The following is a 16,511-nucleotide window of genomic DNA, read 5'->3' as shown; positions in this document are numbered from 1 at the left end:
TCTATCTCTTCTTCTCTCCCTTCCAAATCTCTAGTAATAATTATTATACATTTAGATCAACTTTAGAAAAGTATTTTTCTTCCTGTGTCTGACTTTTTCCACTTAGCATAATGTCCTCTAGTTCCATACATTTTGCTGCAGAAAATATAAATAATCCAATTAAAAATGGGCAAATGATAAAAGTGAACATTTCTCAAAAGAAGATATTCAAATGGCCAACAATTACATGAAAAAAATGTACAACATCATTATCCATCAGAGATGTGCAAATAAAAACCACAGTGAGATATCATCTCACCCCAGTTAAAATGGCTATTATTAAAAAGACATAATGTACATGCTGGAAAAAAATAAGGAAAAAAAAGAGGATTCATACATGTTGGTAGGAATATGGAGAATAATATAAAGATTCCTCAAAAAATAAAAATATATCTATGATATGATCCAGCCATCCCTCTCCTAGGTACCTATTCAAAGAAAATAAGATCAGTATACCAACAGATACCTACATGTCCATCCTATTCACAAAAGCTTAGATATGGAATCAATCTAGATCTCCATAAACAAAGGAATAAGTAAAGAAAATGTGTTATATATTCAAATGAAATTTCATTTAGCCATAAGAAAGGAGTGATATTCTATCACTTGCAGCAATATGGGAGGCATCTCTAAATCAGGAAAACATTTTCCTCCACCTGAAATGTTCTTCTGCACTGATAAACTCCCAAGAGACTAATTATTTCCTCACTTTGAAAACTTTGTAAGGAATTAAAACAATTATCTTCTCCTTAGAAAGGACAAAAGTTTACTAGGCTTCTATTAATATGTCAGGACATAAAATCACTCAGATTTCTCTCTTAAGAGATTCTCCTACAACTCTCCCAACCTCTTAATCATAACCTTCTCATTACAAATCAAGCACAAAAACTTTTTCTTGCTCTCCCTTTCTCAAGTGATAAAGTTCTTGACTTTTGTGTTTTGGAAATTTGATTTAGCATAAACATCACACAATATCACACAGAAACAACTCTCATAGTTAGACTAATATAAAATAAAAATATATTAGGGACCTATTAGAAAGATGTTTTCCTAATCTTAGGGCCTGAAGGACCCTAGTTAAGAAATATTTTATGAAGCATTTGCTATTCATTCTCTAAAATTCTTTTCCTTGGTGATTTCCAAGTCCTCCTTCTCAAGATAATCCTCAAGGTAGACCCCCCAGGGAATCTGAACTTGAGCTTCATATTAATTTACTAAGTAAAACAGACCAAAATGTTCAACTTTTATAACTTCATTAGAATTGTAGGGAATGGGGTGTTGGAGGCTGGGAAAAAACCTGTAATGATGACAATGATTCTTAGATTCTTTGATCCTTTCAGATTTTCTCTTTATTGGCCAGATACCATTGATATATGTATATGTCTTGTGAGAGACCCTGGAGTTGCATTTGCATAACAGGCAAAAATATGAAATCCACCTTGCTAGATGGAACCTAAGGATTCTGATATTTTGGCAGAATGGCATCCAGGAATTACATTTCCAAACATGAGAGTGGTATGGCTGAGTTAGACTACAAATTAGAAGATACTATGGAGATCATCCAGGCCCATCTCTCACCTAGTGTGGAAACCTTCCCCAAGATGTTACTAATTGGTGGGAACTGAAACTGGCTCAGCCATCACTGGGCATGGCAAACAGTGGTAGGAGGGAGTTCCTTTTGTTCAACTTTATTGTCAAATCTTAATCCAACTAAATGTCCAATTTCTGCCTTCTGAATTACATAGAATAGTTATTTAATATAATCGAACGAAGACCTTAAAATTTCTATACAAAATATTTTAATCCCAATAATCATGCCATGGAATCCTGACTTTTCAATATCCTGATTGGCCAACTCTAGGTGTCCAGTTGTTTTATAGTATCTCAAAAGCTTAAGATCTGAGTTGACTTCAATTTCTTATATGACTAAATTATTGCCAAAGTAATCTAGGTGATTTTCAGAGATTGGTGAATTTTTGTGCTCTTAATTCATATGAATTCTGGTTAGTTAAAGGTATAACAGGTATTAAGTATCTACTACTATGCTTCTGATATTGAGAAGATGCTTTCTGTTAAGCAAAGACATTCTTCTATATTACAACAATATCATTAACGTGCATGAGAAAATTAACATTACTTCAATATTATAAAATGTATATTTTAAACTCAAATTTTCCAAAATGACTTCCAAATGCATTCATTTACAATTTTTTAAAATCAAGGCTCCCATCAAGATTCATGGGTTGCAATTGATTATACTTCTTTTTAATTAGTTTTAATCTACCACATTTCCAGTAATCATTTCTCTTTTTAATCTTATTTTTGCTTCCTTTTTTTAAATTGTATTCATTCCTCTTCTCAGTTTTTCATATTCTCATTCAAATGTTGCCCTTCTTGGTCATGTTGTTTCTGAGACAGTTTTGACTGCTTTTCAATTTCCCTTAACTCACTTAACATTTTTTTCACACTCATGTTTTTATACACTTCTATTCTGAGTTTTTAAAACTTTTTCTGACTTTCAAAGTTGTTTCATATTGGTAAATGCTTTTTGATTGTGGTTAATTCATGTTGGAGATTTATTTTAGAATTTTCCTCAATTTTTGAAGTTGTTTGGTAAATATCTTTGAATGGAAATTTTTACTTTTGCCCTTTCATTCTAGTGTGTTATAGGTGTTATATGTTTATTATTTTCTATTGCTTTAAAGTATTTTGGAATTTCCTGATTCAGCAAGAAGACTTTTTTCTACACAGGGAATTTCATTGTCTGGACAGTTTTCCATGTTTCTTACTGGAAGTTCTTAATGGTTTTTGCTAGAGACAAAAGTAGACAAAATGTGCATCAAATTTTGCATATTCTTTAATAAATAATGCTATTTTGGAGTGAATGAGTTCATACTTCCCTAAATTCTTATATTTTGTAAGACTCTTTAAGTTTTCACCACTTACTTTCCCTTCCTGTTCAAGGTTCCCACTATTTACATCCCACTTCAAAGTGCCTCCCAAGAGTTTCCCAAACTGATGCCTCAGGCATCAGGCACTTTTAAGCCCCTTCCTTTTGATCTTCACTGTCAGTGCTCTGACCCACCAGGCTTGGACCTATTCTCAGTATTTCCCATTCAGGATTTGGTTTTAACGGGATAACTTTCTCTATTCTCCTCTCCACAGTAAGTCTGATGACTATTTATAATGAAAGTAACCCCTTATCACATTAACAGTATATTTGGGGGTAAAAATGGGAGTTCATAACCCACTTGATTCTAATGTATGAAATATGATTTGTCAAGAGCTGTGTAATGTTGTGAACAACCAATAAAAAAAAAACAGTATAGAATTAAAGTTTGACCTCTAGGGCTTTCACTAGAAATTGCACTTTATACAACAGTGAATTATTAGTCAGTATCTGATTGCAATAGTGTATCCAAATCAGTGAAAATCTAATTAATAATACTCTTTTCATCAAGTTACTCTTTACATCTTCTTTAGAAAGGTAATATTGTTTTTAAATGTTTTGTTAAAAAACAAGTTATGTTTATGGCATTTCTTCATCTACAAGTAAGGTAGACTACTTTTAAAGTCATTTTTTCATGTCTTTAAACAACTGAATCCATAATCTATTAACATTTATTAAATGCTACCAAATGCTAGTTAATTTTCCCTACAGTGGAGATGAGAAGATATAATTAAATATAGTACCAGTTCTTAAAGAGCTCAATCCTAACTTTGAGAAACATATGAATATGTTAATAATTATAATACAGTGGCTTAAATAATCCAGGTTTAATAATGTACAAGTGTATTTAGTGGGGGTACTGGGATTGAACTCAGGGGCACTTGACCACTGAGCCACATCCCCAGCCTATTTTGTATTTTATTTAGGGTCTCACTGAGGGTCTCACTGAGTTGCTTAGCACCTCACTTTTGCTGAGGCTGACTTTCAATTCACAATTCTCCTGCCTAAGTCTCCCAAGCCTCTTGGATTACAGGCCTGCGTCACCACACCTAGCTTGTAGAGTGTATTTTGACTAGCTTTTCATCACTATGATGAAAATATCCAACAAGGCAACATAAAGAAGGGAAAATTTATTTTAGGCTCACGGTTTCAGAGATTTCAGTGCACAGCCAACTCCATTGCTTTTAGCCCAAGGAGAGCAGTACATCATGGGGGAAGGGATCAGCAGAGGAAAACTGCTAAACTCATGGTGAGATCAAAAAGCAGAGAACAAGTAAGGGAAAGGGACCACAGGAAAGTTGCACCTTACAGGTCACATCCTCAGTGACCTGTTACCTCCTCTAGCCATGCCCCACCTACCTGAATTCACCACCCAGTCCATTCAAACTAGGATAGACAGATTAGATTTTAGCTCTCATAGGCCAACCATTTCACCTCCAAACATTCCTTTATTAACACAGGAGCTTTTTTTGTACACCTCATATCCAAACCATAAGAAAGTTCTATGGTATATGAAGGTATTTGAGTCAGAGTTCTCCAGATAAACAAAACCAATAGGTAATATATACAAAAAATATTTTTGTCATGAGGAATTTGCTCATATCATCATGGAGGCTGAGAAATCCCATGATCTGTCTGCCACCTGAAACCTTAGGACCAGGAAAGGTGAAAGTATAATTCTGTCCAAGTTTAAAGACTTAGCATTAGAGAAGTCAATGGGGTAAATCTGAGTCCCAGGTCAGTAAAAAGTGATATGAGATATACCAGTTCAAGCATCATTACTTTAGGAAACTTTTCTTCCCTCCATTTTTTGTTTTATTCAGGCCCTCAATGATTGAATGATCCCCACCCACTGAGTGGGACTACTAAGTCTACCAACTTAAATAATAATTGCATTCAGTAAACACCATCTCAGACAGACACATCCAGAAACAATGTTCAGTCTGGGGCCCAATGGCCTAAGTCAAGTTGAAACATGAAATTAACCATCACATTGAGAATGCAAGAGCAAGGATTCCCAACTGTTCCTAACCATTTGGGAGAGTCAAGGAAGAAATAATCAAGAATATAATCTTGGAGATGTTGTCAGAATGGGAAAGATAGTTTTCTGGACCAGGTGTCTTCCCAAACTGGCCAAACTGAAATAGGCTCCTTTCCTGTTTCACCGTCAGTTTTTGCTTTCAAGGCAGCAGGTGGCCAGATCTGATTTGTTAAGATCCCCAGAGTCAGGTCTATGGCCAAGGACTCCAGTAAATTCACAGGTTCATGGATTAGAATGTGGCTCTCTTTAGGTGGCAGGGCAAAGGGCATTAATTCAGCCTACAATAACCTGTAATTAAAAACGTTCCCACAAAAGCAACTTCTAAGTGCTCCCAGTGATGAATATGCAAATATTCCACAAAACAGAAAAATATGACTAAAATTTTTTATGATGACTGAAATTAGCATTGTGCTAAAACCTGACAAAGACTTTATAATAGAGGAAAACTAAAGGTCAATACTTAGCCATAAATATAAAAATTCTGAGTAAAAAGGTAGCCAATAGAATCAATAATACATAAAGGGAAAAATACAGCTACAATTTCATTGCAATCTTTCCCAGTTAACCCCCTTGTACTAAGTCAATCACTGCTGGGATTCCTTTAAATGATTATTTGGGGCTGTTTTAAAGAACTATATGATAGAATCAGACAGTATGCATCCTTTGATGTCTTGCTCTTGGCACTATGCTTAAAGACCATTTTAGATAACATAGTCACTAACAAAGAAAAAAACACAAAAAAATACCCAGGAAAAAACAGCATTGAACCATGAAAAGGATAGTTGTTTATAGTACGCAAACAGGAACAAGGAGGTAAAGCATTGCCTCCTTCCACCTCAGTTGAGAATGTATGCACAAGATGACTCGAATTTTTCACAGTTATGTGCAAATATGCACATATCAGCAAATGCTTTGGGAAGAACTACAAGTATTGACTTTGAGGTAACAAATAAATTTTAGTGAGTAGGTAAATTCATAGATGTAAACCTCTGAATAATGAGGATCAACTATACCGTTCTCTCATTCACAAATATTGGTTTTATGCAGTCATTAGCTCAAGGAATTAAACTACTGTGAACATTCTATCAGAAATCTTTGTGAAGATATATTTTCATTTTTCATAAGTAAATTCCTAAGAGCAGAATTGCTGGATCATAGCATAGGCATATACTAAACTTTAAAGAACCTGAAAAAATTCTTTCCAAATGGGTTTTTGCTGTTTCATAATCCTTACTACTTCTGAATTACCTAATCAACCAGTGGGGCCTAAAACAATGCTTGAAGGGTGTCTATTAAACTGAACCATGCCCTGAATTAAAGAAGTCATTTATGCAATAAGGGTTCTCACAGAGCCCCATCCTCCTCAGATATCCTCATTTGCAGCAGCCTTCACATTTCTCCAATAGTCATCACACAACCAACACTGCTGCTCAGAAGCCAGCAAGTCGATGCTAACACAGAAACACTCTGAGCAGCATCTGTCACAGTTCCCATGGGGATGAAGACCTCTGTGATGTGTTCTTATATCACAATATGATTAGTGACTCCTCATATGTCAGTGTCATTTCTAGGATCTGCACAAGGTTAACTGAAATGAGAACTTCCTGCCAATCTTTCTGCCAATCTCCTGCCAATCTCCTACAGGAAACTGTACAGACAGACCCATTGTAATCTCTTAATGCAGCATCATTTAAACTGATTTCTTACTATTTCCTTTAAGAACATGGCATTTTTTACCCATTTCTCTATTTAAAATTGTTTCCAAGGTTTTTTTTTTCTTTTTCACTACAGTATAATCCTCACAAACACACTTTTAAAACAACTAAGTTAAACTTTTCTTTTATCATATTATCCCTCAAAAAATTACATGATTTTTATATCAATTTATAATAATTTGCAATGAGATTATATTGGATTCATCCATTTTTCCAGATGATGTTAATATTTCAGTGTTAAACCTGCCAAGATCCTAAAAATGACAATAACATATCAAGACTCAGTAATCACAGAGTGAAGTAAGGACACATTCCAAAGGTCCTTATCCACATACAAACTGTGCTGAAGCTACCCAGGAATCTTATCTTTGGAGAATCTGTATTGGATCAAGTGACAAGATCTGCGGAAATGTGAACGAAAGCTATTAGCAGATGAGGAAATTCAAGCAGAATATGTCTGATGACACTTTCTCTCAGGACTATTTTCAGAACCAACTTCCTTAAATTAGATCCTAGATCATTCCTACAAATAGTCTCTGGTTTTAACTAAGGCCATATTGGACATCAGAAAACAGGTTGGTGTCTTGAATACTGCAACTGAATCTTTCCCTGACTTCATGAATTCATGGTTTCTCCTTGTCTAGGTCAGAATTTCCCTCACAGAGAGAAGACTATCCAGGCAAGAAAGGAAAGACTATCTTGGGCCAGAGAAAGAACAAAATTTATAAAACTAGGAAAGAGTTAAAAATTGAACAGAAATGCCTCACATGGGCTCTCATAGCCATTCCCAACTCCCTGCATTTCACCTGCACAAAGAAATTTCATGTTCTCTTTTTAATTGTGTTAAAGTACATATAGCATTAATTTTATTATTTTTAGGTATGCAGTTTAGAAGCATTAAACATGTTCACGTTGCTATGCCATCAATCCCCAGAACTCTTTTCATCTTGCAAAACTGAAACTCCATGACTGCTAAACCCTAACTTCCACTCCCTGCTCTACAGTAACCTCAGGCAGCTACCACTCTACTTTCTTTCTCTATGAATATGCCCACTCTATGTACCATATACAAGTGAAATCATACAGTATTTGTCTTTTTTGTGATTTTCTTATTTCACTTAGTTAAACTTTATCCATATGTCAAAATTTCCTTTTCAAGGATGAATAACAGTTATACTTTATATATATATATATATATATATATATATATATATATATATATATATATAAAATTTTATTTAAATATATAATATATTTAAATATATAATATATATAAATATATAATATATTTAAATATATAATATAATATATTTTTATTTAAATATATAATATATATAAATATATATATTTAAATAAATATAAATATATATAATATATAATATAATAATATATATAGTATTTTATTTAAAATAAATATAAATTTATATATATATATATATATAGTATTTTATTTAACAACTCATCCATCAGTGGGCACTTAGGTTGCTTACATGTTTTGGCTATTATAAATAATGCTTCTAGGAACACAGAAGTATGTTTCTTCAGGACTTTTCTGTCAATTCTTTTGTGTATTGTCCTGCCCACAGTCCAGCTGCACTAGAATAGTGGGAGAGGGTGCTAAGAGAAAACAAAGAAAACATCAGTTATGAAGTGCAAGGCATAAGGTCTATTGAAAAATGTTTACAGGGAGGGTCCAGTGGTGACAGGCTAGACAGCATCTCCATTCCTTAAGTTGCTTCACCAAATAATGCCTCCATCCCTCAAGATACTGATACAGAAAATTGTGTCTCTGTCCCTCTCAAAACTTTGTCTAGTAGCAACCAGCAAGATGAGTGGTACTCGTCCTCTCTAAGGTGCCCTCAGTTCTACACCAGGTACCACAGACAGGGGTTTATAAGTTATTCTACAGAAGCAGGGACATCATTAGTTTGTCCTTGCATAACCAGCATTCCTCCAAAGCAGCTGTCCTGGCCTGCATGCAAGAAAGCAGTTCTACAGATTATATTATACATGCTTACGATGTATATAAGAAAGAGACATTGTCCATCAAAACCATATTTATCTGGACATTCCAGTCCATATAAACTCTTATTGCCCCTTAACTTGACCAGGTCTTTGGGAAAGGGACATTTCAGGGACAAGGTCTTTTACTGTCCTCTCTTTATTTTTAAGGTTGATACAAATATATACCTAAAAATTTAATTTCTTGATCATGAGGTTATGCAATATACTCTAGATTTTCATTAGTTGTAAGTAATATAGCTAAGATTAAATTGTTGGCAGCCTGACCCCACAATCTGAGCCCTTAGTTTCCAGTTTTTTGTTTGCTTATTTTTTCTTTTTTTCATCTTTTTTGGAGGGGGTGGGTATTAGGGATTGAACCCATGATGCTTTACCAATGAGATACATACTTAGTCCTTTTTTAAAATAGAATCTTGCTAAATTGCTGAGGGTCTCACTAAATTGCTGAGGCTGACCTGAAACTCGCCATCCTCCTGTCTCGGCCTTCTGCGTCACTGGGATTACAGGCAAACATCAAGGTGCTGTCACTACTAGCTATTATTATTCCCTTTTTTGGAATGACAATACTGAGATTCAGAATGGTTAAATAATTTTTTTCCTCAGACACACAGCTAATTAATAGTGGTGTTAGATTTTGAAACCAGATCTGATTCTAAATATCAATCCCCATCATCTTTTACCTCACATAAATGAAGATCATCTCTTGTCCAATGTACTTTTTTAAAGGTTTAGAGTGGAAAGAGTTTTGGACCTTAAAATTCAAATACAAGGACTGTTCCTAGCTGATTTCAAACAAGTAAATCATGAACTTTGGTTACTTTACTGATATAAAGATGGTTTTTGGGAAGCAAAGGCAAGAATTAAAGAACTGACACCATTTGAAAATTACAAATCCAGAGAAGTAAGGGTAAAGAAGAAGTGAGAGTGAAGCAAAGAGAGACACAAAACAAAGCAATAGGAAGATGTAAAAGTCAAAGCCACATCTCAGAGCAACCCATCGCAGAGAAATAACAGTGGAAGTTTTTTGTCCCTTCCTTTCTCATTTCTCATTGAGCAAGTTTCACCCCCAGGATTTAACTACTCAGACTTCATTACAATATAATCTTCTGCTTGACAGTCAGGAAGCAAACTAAAGTCACACATTAGAGAGCATCATATTTAGATTGGCATGGTTAGGCTCAGATTATAGATGTGAGAGCCAGTCATGCCCAGAGCTTTAGCTCAGACTCCCACCAGCTTGGGAAGTCCAGAAAAGAAACAACAGTGTGGTCTAAGAGGAAGGAAGGAAGAAGGCAGTTCATCTTCTGATGCAATGCAGAAGTTTTGTGTCCAATAAATCTGACCTCACAATATTCCATAAAAATTAATAAGAATAAATATATAAAACACCTAGCAAGCATTGATTTCAATTTCTGGCAGAGATAGAAAAGATTTTAAAAACTGCATCATTTGAGACTTTTTTTAGTTATAAGCAACAGAACACCCAACTCAAATTGTCCTACACACTGAGAGAGATTGATTAGATGATTTACATACAACTATCTATTAAGAAGACCTAGATTCTGGTACAGATTCATGAGGACTCCAGCTATATTTATGGACAATTTTCTCATCCTAATTTCTCTGTGCGTATGCTTCATCCTTGGATAAGATTCTCAATGACTACAAGATGACAGCAGTGATTCTGATATCTCATTCACAAGCTACACTGCCTAGAAAAGTACTCATTGTGATGTTCTCTCAATCATGTTATTTATGTTTAATAACCAAATTTCATCATATATCCAGCAAATAAAGATCTCATTTCTATAAGATTATGTCAAGCAAGTCATACCCCTTGAAGTGAATTTATCACAACAGAGGTAAGATAGAGTGGATGCCAGAAAAGCAATCATAACACCTATGTGTTAGTCAGCTTTCCACTATTATAACAAGTTCTGAGAAGAGCAACTTATAATGAGTAGAGGTTTATTTCGACTCAGAGTTTTAGATCACAGTCCAAGCATGATCAAGCAGCACCATTGTTTGGAATTCTGGTGGCACATCATGGGGGGAACTACTGGCAGAGTAAAAGACAGGAGTTCAGGGTCTCACAATCCCCTTTAAGGGTATACCCCCAGTGACTCAAAGAACTCCTAATAAGCCTCACTTTAAGTTTCCACCACCTCCCAATAGTGAAAACCACAGGACCATGCCTCTAATATAAAAGCCTTTGAGGGACATTCAAAAATCAAACCATAGCATTTCCCCCTGGTTCCTATAGGTTCATTTCACTCTTACAATGCAAAGTCACTCAATCCGTACCCATCTTCAAAGTCTTAACTCCATGAGCATTGTTCAAAATTTCAAGCCCAATGTCTCCTCTGAGATTCAAGCAAATTCAGCTATGAGACCCGCTAAAAATCAAAAGAAAAGGTACATACATCCAAGACATAACAGTGAGATAGGCATACAGTAAATATTCTCATTCCATAAAGGAATAACAAGAAAATAGCAAGGAAGGATTGGACCGAAGCAAGACATAAAATCAGGACAGCAAACATTAAATCCTATAGCTCTATGATCAGTATCCAGGGCACATTCTGGTGGGATGTGAACTCCCAACAACTCCCTTGTTGGCTGCAGCCCCATGACCATGCCTCAGGTCGACCTTGTATACTACCTTTGGTTTCTCTTAGCAGACTTTCCACATTTCTGTCATCTCTAACTTAATGGAGTCTCTATTACCGCTTTCTGCTTTACTCTTAAAGCTCCAAGTACCACCCTATCAGAGGCTGCCTATGGGACCTCAAACCCCATAACACATGGCCTGGTCTCCCAGACTTTCCTTTGAAATCTTGAGAGGTCTCTATGATCCCATAACTCGAATTCTACAGGCCTGCAAAACCAGCACCTTGTGAATGATGTGAAGGTCTACCACCAGCACAAGCTGTACCTGGGCTTGTGGAACCATAGCTGCACAGGTTTTGAACAATTTGGAGAAAAAAATCTTAGGGAAGTGATTCCCCAGGTGCTTTTAGGTATACAGGTGTCCCAGGATCTTTTCTCAAAAGACTCTTCCTGGAATGCCTCTGAAACAAATTTCCATTTCTACTTCTTTTGAGCCTATGATGCCTTCAGCTTTGCTGCCAATTTCCAAGATGTTTTCCAGGCATCTTTCCTGTTATCCTGGTACTAGAACACTAGGGTTTGTTTTATGGGTGCCAGTCTCCAGAGTAACTGTACCTTCCTTGGCTGCACTTTACATGTACCCCTTATTTTCACAAAGCTGCAATTTTTTTCAAAATTGAAAAAATTCTGATCTGAAATTTTTTGCTCCTCTTTCTCAGTGAAAATTTGGCTAAAGTAGCCAATAATACTAGTTTTGTTGCCTTAAAATGTACTCTGTAAAATAATTTTTTTATCTTCTTTAAGCTTAGCCTCCCGCAAAGTAGCCTGAACAAAACATATACAAATTCTTTTTCACAGTGGAGCAAGTGTGTCCTCTAATCTAATTCCCAAGAAAGTCTTCATTTTCATCTAAAACTTCATCAACAGCCTTTACTGTCCTCATTCCAATCAGGACCTTTTGAGTCCTCACCAAAATCATCTGTTAAGCTGCACTTACAGCATTCTAGACTATCTCTTGCCCACTTCTCAAATTTTTCTAAATTCTTCCTGTGAACCAATCCCAAAGATTTTTCCACATCACCAGGTATAGTAAGAATAGCAAAAATAACTTCATTTCTCAGTACCACTTTTCTGTGTTAGATTTCATTTACTATAATAAATACATGAAACATAAACTTATAAAGAGAATTGGGTTTCTTTACTCACAGTTTTAGAGGTTTCTGTCCATGCTCAAATGGTCCCATTGCTTTGGGCCTATGATGTCACATCATGGTAGTGGGACAGAGACCACCATAGAGACAAAAGGCAGATGGATGTATTTCTGGATCTTGGCCCAAATAAAATCCTTACTCATGTGTTTATCCCCCTGATTGAATTTTGCTTCCATTGTCATCAGATCAAAAGATCCCAATGTCCAGCATCAGTAGGAACATGGTGAAGCAAAATGCTGAATCATGCCTGAGAAGCAAAAAAGACTGTGACAAAGAAGCCTACAATCCCTTTCAAGGGCACACACCCAATGACCCTAAAATCTCCCAACAGCTCTGCCTCTTAAAGTTTCTAACACCTTTAATAGTGTCAAACTATTAAGCCAGGTCTCTACACATGGGCCTTTGGGAGACACTGAAGATTCAAATCATAGCAGTCCACTCCTGGAATCATCGGTGTATGGATAAAACAATTCTAAACCCAAAGCTTATTTATTTTCCAAATTTGTATTGTTTTTAATAGCAATTAAAGCACACTACAGAATATTAGTGTTCTACATATTTCCAAAGAAGGAGGTGGACTGGAGAAGAAAAGCTGTGATTTCAGAATAAATATGTAAATAAAGAATAGGCAAGTATGTAGTAATAAAGATAGTGGGATTAGAACAGTTTACCCAGAGTACCAATAGAATCAGAGAAAGACCCATAATCAGACTTCAATCTCTTCAGGAAGTTAGAATGGGTCTAGGATGAGCAAATAAAAAACAATAAATTTAATATAAATAGAAGTCAAATAAGTTTAGATGATATCCTTCAGTTATTTTATAAATAAAGCCACAGCAAAAAAAAAAAATTGGCCCCTCTCCTCCTGAGCTGAGGGTCAGACATGATTAAATCAAAAGGTTGTAGGAAAGATTGGAACCATAGTGCAGAGAATCACCTGCCTGGCCAGGCAGAGCACACATTCTTGTTCCCGGGGTTATTGTCCTTTACTTACCATATCAAACTTATTGGCTTGTAAACAGGATCCATTTCTATATGATGTGCAAAGGCTAAGGGGAAAGATCTCAGCAAGCTAGGAAAGAGAATAGTTATCTCAATTTGATAAAAAGCTTTTACACAAATTATAACTAATATTGAAACTAATGAACTGAATGCTTACTTCTAAGGTATGAAACAAGGTAACATTTTTCCATAAGCATGGCTCTTATTCAATATAGAACTGTGAATTCTAGCCACTACAATAGGGCATGGCAAAGAAATAAAAGATGAACCAATTGGAAAGAAAGAAATACATCTATACCTACTTGTAGATGATATTATAGTCTACATGGAAAATCCCAAGGTATCCACAAAAAGAAAAAAAAGAAAAACCTTAAAATATGTGAGTTCAGCAAGGTTGTAGGATATAAGATCAACACACAAAAATCAATCTTATTTCTATATATTAGCAATGACATAAAGAATCCAAAACTAAAAATGCAATATCATTTACAATCACTCTAAAGGAAATTAAATAATTAGATATATACTTTACAATATATGTATAGGATCTGGATGCTAAAAATTATAAAATGCTAATAAAAGAAATCAAAGAACTAAATAAAAGTAATGACATGCTAGGTCCATAGGTTGAAAACAATATATTAAAGGTATTGATTATCTCAGCCTTATCTACAAATTTAATGAAAATCCTATCAAAATTCCATTAAGGTTTATTACATAAAAAGAGAAACTTACTAAAATTTATATATGGAAAGTCATAATCCCTAGAATAACTAAAATACTCTTGGGAAAGAAATCATTCTATTTCTATTAAGACCTATAGTATAGTCAGAATAATCAAGACAGTGCAGTATTGGCAGAGAGACAAAGCAGAGTTCTGGGATAGCTATACCTATCTGAGAGCATAGAATATGTGCCATTGCCAACATCTTCTGAGAATTTGTTGGCTTAAAGCCATCTCTTTCTAAATAGTAATGCTGCTTTTCTGTACTTAGCCTTCAGACTCCCAAACCAAGCCATGAACTTCCACAATCTGGCCCATAATCTCCCTTTCAACCTGGGAAAACAGCCTCAGAGTGAAGTCTATCACTTTCTCAACTTTTCACCTGTTTTCATTAATCCCACTTCTTCCCAAAATTTTTAAAATTCCACGCTGCTTTAAATTTCATAAACTAGCCCTACTTCCAAATACACCTGTACATTTGTTGTGAAGTTCAGAACAATATGTGCCATGCCTGGTTTTCATTCCATACTTTGGGAGTGTGCATGAGGAACTATACAGTTTTATAAGACCCATGCTGTTTGACTATGGTTGAAAAACTGTGAGCATCTAATAACAAGACCTAGCTTCTATTTATAGTTTGCTACATGTGTGACTTTGGGGAAATCACTTAAATTCTGTTTCAGTTCTGCCGCCTACAGATCAGAAAAAAGCAGTACCAGCCCAGTCCTATCTCCTCTTTCTAAGGTTGTTGTGACATTGCAACAGATTGTGGATAAAAGAAGGTTTAGAGAGGGAGAGAGGTACATCTGGATCTTAAGGAAAAAAACCTTCATTGTGTTAGCAACAAAAGAGCAAATTAAATGGATAATATTGAGGAAGGCAAGATTTTTGTTCAGAAGTGTGCCCAGTGCCACACTATGGAAGAGGGAGGCAAGCACAACCCCAAGCCAAATTTCCATGGACTTTTTGGGTGGAAGACTGGTCAGGTTATTGGATTCTCTTACATAAACCCTAACAAGAACAAAGTGATGTTAATATGCAGAATATGTAAAGAATTCAAAAATCTTAACATCAAGAAAACAAATAACCCAATCAATAGATGAACTAAACAGACATTTCTCAAAAGAAGAAATGTAAATGGCCAACAAACATGTGAGAAAACAGTCACCATCATTAGTAATCAGAGAAATGCTAATTACAATGAGATTACATCTTACCCCTGTTAAAATGACAACCATCAAGTATATAAATAATAATAAATACTGGCAAGGATGTAGAGAGAAAGGAACATTTACACATTGTTTGTAGGACTGAAAATTAGTACAATCACTGTGGAAATCAGTATAGAGAGCCCTCAAAATAAAACCATCATATGACCCAGTTATCCTACTTGTTAGTATTTATCCAAAAGAATTAAAATCAGCATACATAATGATACATGGATTCCAGTGTTTATAGCAGCACATTTACAATAGGCAAGTTATGGAATCAACCTAGGTATCCATCAACAGATAAATGGGTAAAGAAAAAGTGGTCTAATATCTGTAATGGAGTTCTACTCAGCCATAAAGAAGGAAATTATGAGCTGGATACAGTGGTGCATATCTATAATCCCAGCAGCTGGGGAGACTAAGGCAGAAGGATGGTGAGTTCAAAACCAGCCTCAGCAAAAGCAAGGCACTAAACAATTCAGTAAGACTCTGTTTCTAAATAAAATCAAAATAGGGCTGGGGATGTGGCTCAGTGACTGAATGCCCATAGTTCAATCCCTGGTACTCCCCCAAAAAAAGAAGAAAATTATGTCATTTGCAGGTAAATGGATGGAACTGGAGAACATCATGGTAAGGGAAATAAGCCAGACTCAGAAAGTCAAGGATGTTTTCCCTCGTGTGCAGAAGCTATACAGAAGTAGGGAATTATAGGTGGCAGGGGGTCTCATGAAAATGGAAGGGAGATCAGTAGAGGAGAAGCAGCAGAACAAGGGATAAGGGAGGACAGGAGAAGGAGACGATCTCAGGAATAAAATTGACCAAATTATGCTATACTCATGTATGAATACACCACAAAAAATTCCACTTTTATGTAGAATTATAATGCATCAATGAAAAAAATAGACATGCAAATATTTAGAAGGAAGTCCGGAAGAGTAAAGCTAAGGTAACAAGGGAAGGGAGAAGCAGAGTAAGGGGGAATACTG

This window comes from Spermophilus citellus (assembly GCF_964194105.1).
Source record: "Spermophilus citellus genome assembly, chromosome: 3".
NCBI classification, from domain to species: domain Eukaryota; kingdom Metazoa; phylum Chordata; class Mammalia; order Rodentia; family Sciuridae; genus Spermophilus; species Spermophilus citellus.
The sequence above is the reverse complement of the archived record's forward strand: the minus strand, read 5'-3'. Positions refer to the sequence as shown.